Genomic DNA, 9,386 nt, shown 5'->3' on the forward strand with positions numbered 1-9,386 from the left:
GAAACATCAGTTCTGTAGAAGCTGTTTAAGGACTGGAGTTCCAGCTTGTTTTTCTGTTGCTGTGATACACTCAGGGATAAAAGGGCTGATCTGGCTTCCACTTCCAGGCTGTGATCTGTCTTTGAGGCGTCAAGGAAGAGACTCTGGGTAGGAGCTTGAAGCAGACACCACAGAGGAAAAAGGAAAGACTGGCTCGGACTCAGCCAGCTTCCTTATGACCCAGGACCACCTGCCCAGGGGATAGCATTGCCAGCAGTCGGCTAGGCCCTCCTATAGGAATCAGCAATTGAGACCTCAAACATGACCACAGGTAAATCCTCAACTGATACTCCCTCAGGTAACCCTGAGCTGTCAAGTTGACAGCTGAAGCTAACTAGGAGACTAACTCGGTTAGGCAGATACTGGGGAGCTAAAAACATGTAAAGAAGATCCTGAAATAAAACCAAAAAGGAAGTGGTTGTCACACCACACCCCTCGGAACTGGTAAAGGCACGGGAGAGCTGAGGCAGGCAGGACCAGGAAGCAGGGTGGAGAAGGAGAGGCAGAATGGGAGCTTAAACCTCTGGGAGGGTACAGAGAAGCGCTTCTAATGGGGCGGGCAATAGTGGTGCGTCTGTGAAGGCAGCTGGGAAACCAACAAGCTGGAAGCCCACATACAGGGCAGTTCCCCTACTTCCCCTCTTGTCTTCAGTCCCCGTGGGCCCACTCTGCATGGAATCTAATTCTTTGCTGGGAGCTGGCCAGCAAAGAAATCTGATGGGAAGGGTCCCAGCTCTAGCTCTGTAGAACACAGCTCCCAAGAGGAAGAAAAGTTTTTAAGATGAAAGCAAATGACTCAATAACCGACCTATATCTTACGCCCATTTCTGTATCACTGCAATGCCCACACTTCAAATGATGGAGTATATTTTGTATAGTGATTTTCAACCTCGCTTGCTTAACCATTTCCTCTTGTTAGACACTCACATCTATGCTCCGGGTTTTGCTTTCAAAAATAAAAGCATATTGAAAAAGTTCCACGTTTTTCCTCCAGCTACCTCAGGGCGAATTCTCAGAAGGTTAATCTCTGCGTCAGAGGGCATGAAAAGTGTCCTGACTCCTCAGATTGCCAAATTGCTTTTCAAACCAATTGTTTCAATTTGTGCTGTCACCAACAGCACACGGAAATGAAAATGAATTGGCTGAAATCCACTATGTCCCCCAGCCCTCTGTGAGTACAAGATTTGAGACAGTGCCCTGACTCCTCAAGGCTCCTCATTCTGATCTGGTGGGCAAGCAGACACGCCCTTCTGTGTTCACCTCACAGCAGCTGGGACCTGTGGCCGAACTTGGCTAACCTTCTAATCTAGCACATAGAGATTCCGATTTACGAGTTTGGGGTATGTCCATCCTTTTGGTTCAGGCAACCAGGTTACAGAACCTCTTCTATTTCTAGGCAGGCGCTTACTGTGTAGCCCACGCTGGCTTTGAACTAGTGGTTCGCCGGTCTCAGCCTCCTGAACTCACACATTACAGGTATGCACCACCATTCCTGGCTGAATATATGTTTTGGTTTTTTTTCTCCTCTTTAATTTCCCCTTCAGCTCATGTAGCCCCCAAATTCAGCCCCCAATAAGATCAGACTATTTAAAGAAATCCTATTCAGTTTTGGATTAATATTCCCAATTTCTCTAAGTCTGTATGAATAGCTAGTGTAGGCTAGGAACCATTAGCTGGTGACTTTGGAGGGGAAAAAGCATGGTTCAAATATAAAATTCATTTCAGACTCTATTTAAAAGCAGAGTCAATTTTTCTAAAAGTGCTTGAGATAGAATGAGTATCTGCTCTTGAGTTATATTCTTATCGTTTTAGTTTTAAATATTAAAAATTATAACTTTATTATATTTTAAGTTTTAGAGATTTTAGCAATCTGGAAATTAAAAGTCTATATAAAGAGATTCTCCATGTCCTTGAGTGTGGGAGAGTTCATGTATGTGTAAGAGTCTTTGTATGTGTGAGTTTGTTTCTGTCGGAGCGTGTGTGTGTGTGTGTGTGTGTGTGTGTGTGTGTGTATTTGTATGTTGAATAGCCTTGCTAAGCTGTCCAGGCTGACCTTGAACCCATGTTGTAGCACTTCAATCCTCCTGCCTCAGACTCCTAAGTAACTGAGATTGGAGGCCGGCAGGCCCATCCCTCACCCCACCAATGATGCCTTTGAATAGTGACTTTTTAAACTAATGCTCTGTGTTCACTGTCCAGGAAAGAAGGAATGGCATGTGTGCTCATCAGCTATTTTGACACAGAAAAATGCTATAAAATGTTACTTAGAATAGATAAGCAAACACGAAAAATCTTTAGAGTCTACACCTTGCAGTGTTCTCTGCGTGAGCAAATCCACAGATCAGAAAAAGATCGCATTGCCTTATCATTTGAATAAAGAGATTTTGTGCTAGGCAGTGGTGATGGCTCACTGGGAAAGGACCACCGAGCCAGAAGACCTGAGCTTGCCTTCAGGACCCACAGGGTAGAAGGAAGGACAGCTGTCCCCTGACCTTCACATACACACCGTGAGGCACTCTTGGGAACATGTGTACAGTAAATAAATAAAGATAATTAAATTAAAGAAAGACCTTGTCCTTACAGCCAAACACAGGGGCGCACATGTATGATGCCAGCACTTGGAGACTGATGCAGGAGGATCAACAGTCAAGGGCAGCTCTACTTGAAGAAGGAGAGGAAGCAGAATTAGAAGCTATTATCTTTAAATCCAGGCACATGCTCCATACAGCCACACATAGATCTATGTAGAAACACATCTGTATTCACGAGGTAGTCCTTGCAGGGCTAAATTCTGCTAATAAATGACCATTCCTACTTCCTTTAATTAACTTGAATACGGCCGGTTTCATGTAGCAGTTTGTCCTATTAAATCTAAATTGTCCCCTCTTTCTTTCTAAATTTATGGCCTCTAATTTCAGTGCACCTCATATTTATCAAAACCACAGAAAACGATCGGGTCTTTGTTTCCTGAGAATCAGGGTGGATGTGAAGTTGTTTCTTTGTCTCCTTCCTTGGCTCCTTTGGGTTGGTGAACTGTGGCATGCTTTTCTTGTTGTCTTGGAGAGGGTGGGAAGGGGGAAGAAAGACAGACAGAAGCAGCCTTCTGCAGCCTCCACATGGCCGGCAGAGCTTGCCCAGTGTGAGGAGAGTGAGGGCCTGGGACGTGAGCCATATTTTATGGCCATTCTGAACTGACAAGTCAGTCAGCCGCAAAGCCCAGAGAGGTGGGAGGCCCCTCTGCTGCCAGTGTTGAGTGGTAGGGCTGCAACCTTACTCCTTCAAGTAAATAAATCAAAGCAAGAGCATCAGAGCCAATTTTGAGGAACAAGCATACTGCTAGAAATACGTGATTGAGAGGAAAAAGCAGCGCCGGGAAGAAGCAGGTATAACTTCACGGCACCTGGAAAGTTCTCGAAAACACAGCCACCGCCCTGAGCTGGTACCTGCCGGAGAAGATGGGCAGGAAGCAGCGGGGAGGTGGAGCGGGGTGACAGAATCCAGAGAACTTGAAGGTCCGCCTCTTGACAAAGAGGACACATGCTGGTGACGTCCTCAGAGGTAGAATGTAAGACATCCAGTAACATGCTGTAAGAAAATGAAGGCTGTGGCAGGGAAGCAGCCACTAAGGACCGGAGAATCGAATACATCAGTTAATTTGTGGGCTGCTTGGACCTGGCATCTTCCACAGTGTCATGTGAGTCAGACCTAGGAAGTAGGGGGAAGGGAGGGGACAGTCCAGGACACCACGGGCTGCATGGTGGAGGGGTGTGCGGCTGTGGGGGTCCCTGGGGTTGCAGGCCACAGGGCAGGTTGATAAGAACGTGGCCAGATACAAGCTCAGGCTCTGAAACAGGCTTGGCAGGAGGCCCCGGCTGCCAGGCGCTTTTGCCCACACATCCGTGTGGAGGAGCGGGAGGCCGAGCCCACTGGCCTTTCTGGATCAAGGAATGATCCACATATGCACCCATTCCATCCCTCTCTCTTTCCTCCGACTGCATCCCGACCTTCTGTTTCCGTCCCAGGACTGAAGATGTGCCCAAATTTTAACAGTGCTGTCCGAGAAGCAATCATACCTGGCCTAAAAGGAGCCATCCACCGATACCCTGAGCCAGGAAGTGGCTGTGGTTCTCACCAGGGCCTTAGCAGCGTGGTGAAAAGTCAGATAGGCCTGAACTCAATTCCCAAGTCACAGACTATGACCTTTTACAGTGGCCTGGGGCAAGTTACATAAACTTTGTCAGCTTCCCCCCCCCACCCCCGCCCCCAAATAGGGACAATAATAATATCTGTCCTCAGGCTGGTTTCAGGACATCAGTCCATTTCTTACACACAAAAGTATTCACACACAGTGGGATTCAGACATGCCCATGGTGATACTGTTCACAGGCCAGAGCGTGGGTTAGTAGGTGAGATTAAGCCATAGAGAAGAGCTAAGGATGGAGCAAAGACTCCTGTCAGGCAGGAAGTCACCATGGGGGCTTCAGCTCTGTGAAGCTGGGGCCTGGCAGCAGTCGCTCGGCTGTGTGGCGCTGACCACTGAAACTCACGTAACTTATGTGCATAACTTCATTTTCAGGAACTTTTATCCCAAAAGGCATCTTCAGCCGGAGGTACCGAACCCAGAAAGGGGTCAGAGTTCGAATTACAGACTTTTCTATCACAGACTTCAAAAGGTGCGTGAGAAGTTCCTGAAGGAATGCTTACCCTCAGATAATTAAGCGGTATGAACACCACATCTTAGAAGGTCGCTTGTAAAAAAAAAAAAAAAAATCTAAGCTGGAGGGCTTACCCCGCCCCCCCCCCCCCTCCTGCTGAAAGTCCCTGGCTGTATCCTGAAAGATTTGCCCCAGTCCATCTTGTTGGTTGCTTCCATCCTCCACCTGTTCCTGATTGTCCAGGCCCCGGCCCTGGCCTGGCTTCCTGCCCCTCTGACCCTCTGACCCTGCGGGCAGCACTGTTTCCATCAGGCTGACCCCTGGCTGCCTTCTGCAGCTCAGCACTGAACAGGGCCTGGCTTCCCCCGGCCCCCCGCCATCCCCCATGCCAGATCCCAAGCTAGAGTGGTCCACCTCCAGGAAGAGACCCAGGACCCACAGAACTTTAATCCTGTAGGATTCTGAGCCACCTTACAAGTAAAAACTCTGGCTGTCTTTAGGACTTGGGTTTGCTTAACAGTAGCTCGGAAGACCACGCGCAGAGGCTTGACCCTCTGTAGGCCCTGGCGCGCTGGAAAGCGGGCCTCACTCACACACAAGTAGAGATTAGTAACGCAAGGGAGAGCGTGGCGTGCTTGGGGTCAGCCTGTACTCAAAGGGAAACGGTGGTAACCGGTTGATTAGGGAAGAGCAGCACTGTAGCAATTTTAATGTGGTAACACGGTTGTCCAGCCCTGCCTTGGAATGACTCCCCACGACCTGTGTCCACCCACTGGTACAGCTGAGGGAAACGAACCCTGTCTTTTTTCTTCTCTGCAGGTGAGGAGAGGGAGCTAGAGCACTGGCAATCATGGGAGGGCGTAGCCTGTAAAAGTGGGAGTTGGGGGTCTTGGTAATCTAGGCCCGGCTCCACGCTTTCAACACATATCTCTTGTCCCGTTTAGTTTTGTCAGCTTGATACAAGCTGGAGTTACCATAACTGAGAAAAATGTCTCCATCACTCGGGCCTGTAGGAAAGCCTGTGGGACACTTTCTTAATGAGCAGCTGATGTGGGAGAGGCCAGCCCATGGTAGGCGGTGCCAATCCTGGGCAAGTGGGCCTGTGTGTCTCAGAAAACAGACTGAGGGAACCCCAAGGAGCAAGCCGGCAAGCAGCATTCCTGCTCCTCCGTGGCTGTCAGCTCCTGCCCCCAGCTTCCTGCCTTGAGTTCCTGCCCTGACTTCCCTGGGCGATGGAGGGGGCCTGAGCGCCGTTAAGATGGGATAAACTCCTTCCCACGTTGCTCTTGGCCATGGTGTTTGCTTGCAGCGGCGGAAGGCCTGACTAGGAAACCCTACGTTATACTGCTTCTCAAAAGAAAAATGTCATGGCGACACCCCCAACCATTGTCGTGGGTTTTTAAAATCATTTTTTTAAACTAAAATGTAACTACATCATTTCTCCCCTTCCCTTTCTGCCCCTCAGCCCCTTCCATGTCCTCTCCCCGGCCCCTCCCACGCCCCCTAACTTCCTGCCTCTTTCTTTGGTCGTTATTGTCACAGACACATGAATACAACCTCCTGGCTCCGTGTGGTATTGTTTGTATGTACACGGTTTTCATGGCTGGCCGTTCAGTATCAGACAGCCAGGCAGAAGGCTCTCCCTTAGGAAGATCCCTCGAGAGCGGGTCCTCGTCCCTGTAGGTCTTTGTCTCCTGAAGGCTGCTGCAATCCCCCTGCAATTAGCCCGTCTGTTGGTCCCCTTTAGGCAGTAATACTGTCTCAGTATCAAGGGTGTCACTTTCCCGTCCTCTCGGGAGACACAGCCTCTTGGCAGAATTCCTGACCCTCTGGCTCTTATAAACTTCCTGCTCCCTCTTCTCGAAACGTTCCTTGAGTTTCAGGTGCAAGAATTGTGTTGCGGATGTATCCACTGGGCCCAGATTCCCGCCATCAGCTGCTCTCTGTCTTCTGAGCAGCTGTGGTTTGCTGTGACCGTGCCCCTGCTGCAAAGACAGGCTTCTTTAATGAAGGATGGGAGCTACAAGGGTAAATATTTGTTTTCCACATGTTCGCTTACTGTATGAGAGCCTTCAAGCTGGGAGTGAGTGCAGTGGACAAGGGCAGATCCCACTTCAAAGTGACTACTAACCGCTTTCAAATGTTGAAAACGAAGCAACAGGAAGCCAGAAACACAAGGAAACGAGATTTTTCTCATCAGTTAACCAAAGCTTAGTACCTGCGAGCCAAGAGGCAGCATAAGTTCCAGCAAATGTCCATGTTTGTCCATATTTGGACACCTAACTTAGACAGCCCTAGAATTATGTGTCCTGAGCTTTACCAGAATCCTCAGTCTGGGTTTTCGTTTTGCGTAACTTGACAGAGATGCCACTGACACAGAATCCCTGCGAGCCTGCCTTGGTCTCTGCTGGTTCTGTCTGTCTGAGTTTGCAGCGAGCACGGCTGTGACCCATCGCATCTAAGTATCTTGGAGCGGGGACAGTTGGCTGCTCCCACAGCTTCCGGTGTATGGTCTGGGCTCTGCCGGCCAAACGAGGAGTACAGATATGTGATCCTGACGAAGCCTCAGAACACTGGGTCTGGAAGAAAAATCAAGGACAACATATTCTCGAAACTCTTTGGTCAAAAACACTCTTACTACTGATTCAAATAGACTACGTATTTTATTAGTACAAATAATGAGGAAAATACTCTTGTGCTTTCTCCGCAAAAATGCTGCTCAGACCCAGATCACCATGGGTATCAGCTTCTGGCTTACCCTGCATTCTTTCTTTAATAGGCCTGGAAGGAGAGTTACAGAAACCAAACTGGGAACAGCCCTTGATCTTGTGTGTAAACACGTAAATACCAACCGTCACATGTCACAGCAGTGCAGCATGGGAAAAGTCAAGTGTGTGGAGGGAGAGTTCCATTTGTAAGCATCCATTTTTTTCACCATTCATAAAAAAAAAAAAAGACTATGCTGAATTCATTTGCACACTTTTGACTCTTCTTTTATTCTTTGTTTTTTGTTTTGTTTTGTTTTGTCTTGTCTTGTTTTTGTTTTTGAGACAGGGTTTTTCTGTGTGCAGCCTTGGCTGTCCTGGACTCACTCTGTCGACCAGGCTGGACTCCAGCTCACATTGATCCACCTGCCTCTTTAACCCCCGGGTGCTGGGGTTAAAGGTGTGCCCCACCCCACCTGGCTGAATCTTCATTATTAGTAAGAAATGCTGCACTCTTCAAAAGCCATCCCAACACACAAGGCTGCTGAGCTGCCCCCTCCGAGGACCACTGCTCTGTAGGCTCCGGCTCTAAAGATGAGTCTGGGCTGAGTAAGCTCACTGAACATGCACCACCATAGCACCCTCGGAAGGGACCAACCCCATCCAAAGCAAATAACTCCCTTGCCTCCACATTCCTGAGCGGCTAGGCATGTTCTTCCCACTCTCAGATGCCTATAATTCCTTGTCGTGGAGTCAATTATGACAAGTAGGAGCCAATATACCGACTTTTTCCTTCACACACAGCCCTTCTGAAATGGGAGCGGCACACGGCGCTGTTGTGGCTGGCAGCCTCCCTTGTCCTCACCCTCTGCTGGCCTTGCTGCCGCTGAGACACATCCCTACCCTTTCCGAGAGGAGTCACGGAGAGGTAGGACGCTTCGCTGAAGATCCCTCAGGGTCCGGGTCACCGTTATGGTTTGAATGTAAAATGCCTGTTCCTGCTCTGAAAGCTCAGTCCTGGGTTTGTGGCTTTATTTTGGAGGCTGTGGAGCCATAAGAAAGCTGGGCCCAGTCTGTAGAAGAGGTCACTAGGGGTGGACCTTCATACGTCAAGTATGGCCACAGTTCTGGTTCAGTTTTCTTCCTGGGCCACTGCCACATGAGGTATCTATGCCATAGACTCCCACCACAACGAATGCCACCGCAGCCAGCTGCTCTGCCACCACGCCTTCCTCACCACAGAACCTGAAAGCCCTCTGGAGCAAAGCACATTTTTCCTGCAGCAGGAGGCTTTTGTTAGAGCGCCTGTTTCAAAGATGAAAAGTAATGACCACAGCTGAGCCAGCCTCCGCACCTGGCAGGTGTCTGAGATTGATGCTGAGATTAAGGAACAGCAACAGAAGTCCTCGCTGTTTCCCAGCCTGAGCTTCTCTGAGGCCCACAGCCTCACCTCACTCGGTCCTTTCCCATTCACAACTTCTCCGTTGGCCTGTTCTGATCCAGGATCCTCCCTCACTGGTCCCTCCAGCCAAGACATCCCTCTCCAGTGTGGAGCTATTGCCTTGGTCCTCATTGGTCTCCCATCTACCATCTTCCTACCCGTATTTCACCCTGCAGTGGATGCTCTTCAAGACACTTCTTTCTCTTGCACCAGCAAAGATTATAGTAGGAACATGTTCCTGTTATGAAATTTTTGCATCACTTAGGTATTTGTCATTTTTCTGTTCGAAATAAAGAGTAAGCTCTTTGAAGAAATGCAAAGGACCTTGCCTTTTATTTGTAGTAAGTATGGTCTCTGTGTGCATCTGTAGTCCATTTCCGTTGCTTATAACAAAATGATGCACGTATGTTAGAAAGAAAAGAGGCTTATTTTGACCTATGGATTTGGTCCAAGGTCAAGGACTTCAGAGCAAGCATTCCTGCTGGCAGTCTTGAGGTGGTATAAGGCTGCACATCATGGGAGATGGGGGTGTATAGGAGAAATGGC

The 9,386-nt window shown here is 48.9% G+C and overlaps 1 long non-coding RNA gene across 1 annotated transcript; it reads left to right on the top strand.

Annotated features, from left to right (window-relative positions):
- Positions 1–3,201: 3,201 nt before the first annotated feature.
- Positions 3,202–9,099, top strand: LOC132653153 (uncharacterized). Its single transcript, XR_009590889.1, has 5 exons — positions 3,202–3,733; positions 4,616–4,712; positions 6,578–6,722; positions 7,474–7,608; positions 7,749–9,099. It is a non-coding gene; the product is annotated as an uncharacterized LOC132653153 (long non-coding RNA).
- Positions 9,100–9,386: the final 287 nt, after the last annotated feature.

This window comes from Meriones unguiculatus, chromosome 3 (assembly GCF_030254825.1).
Source record: "Meriones unguiculatus strain TT.TT164.6M chromosome 3, Bangor_MerUng_6.1, whole genome shotgun sequence".
In the NCBI taxonomy this organism is placed as follows: domain Eukaryota; kingdom Metazoa; phylum Chordata; class Mammalia; order Rodentia; family Muridae; genus Meriones; species Meriones unguiculatus.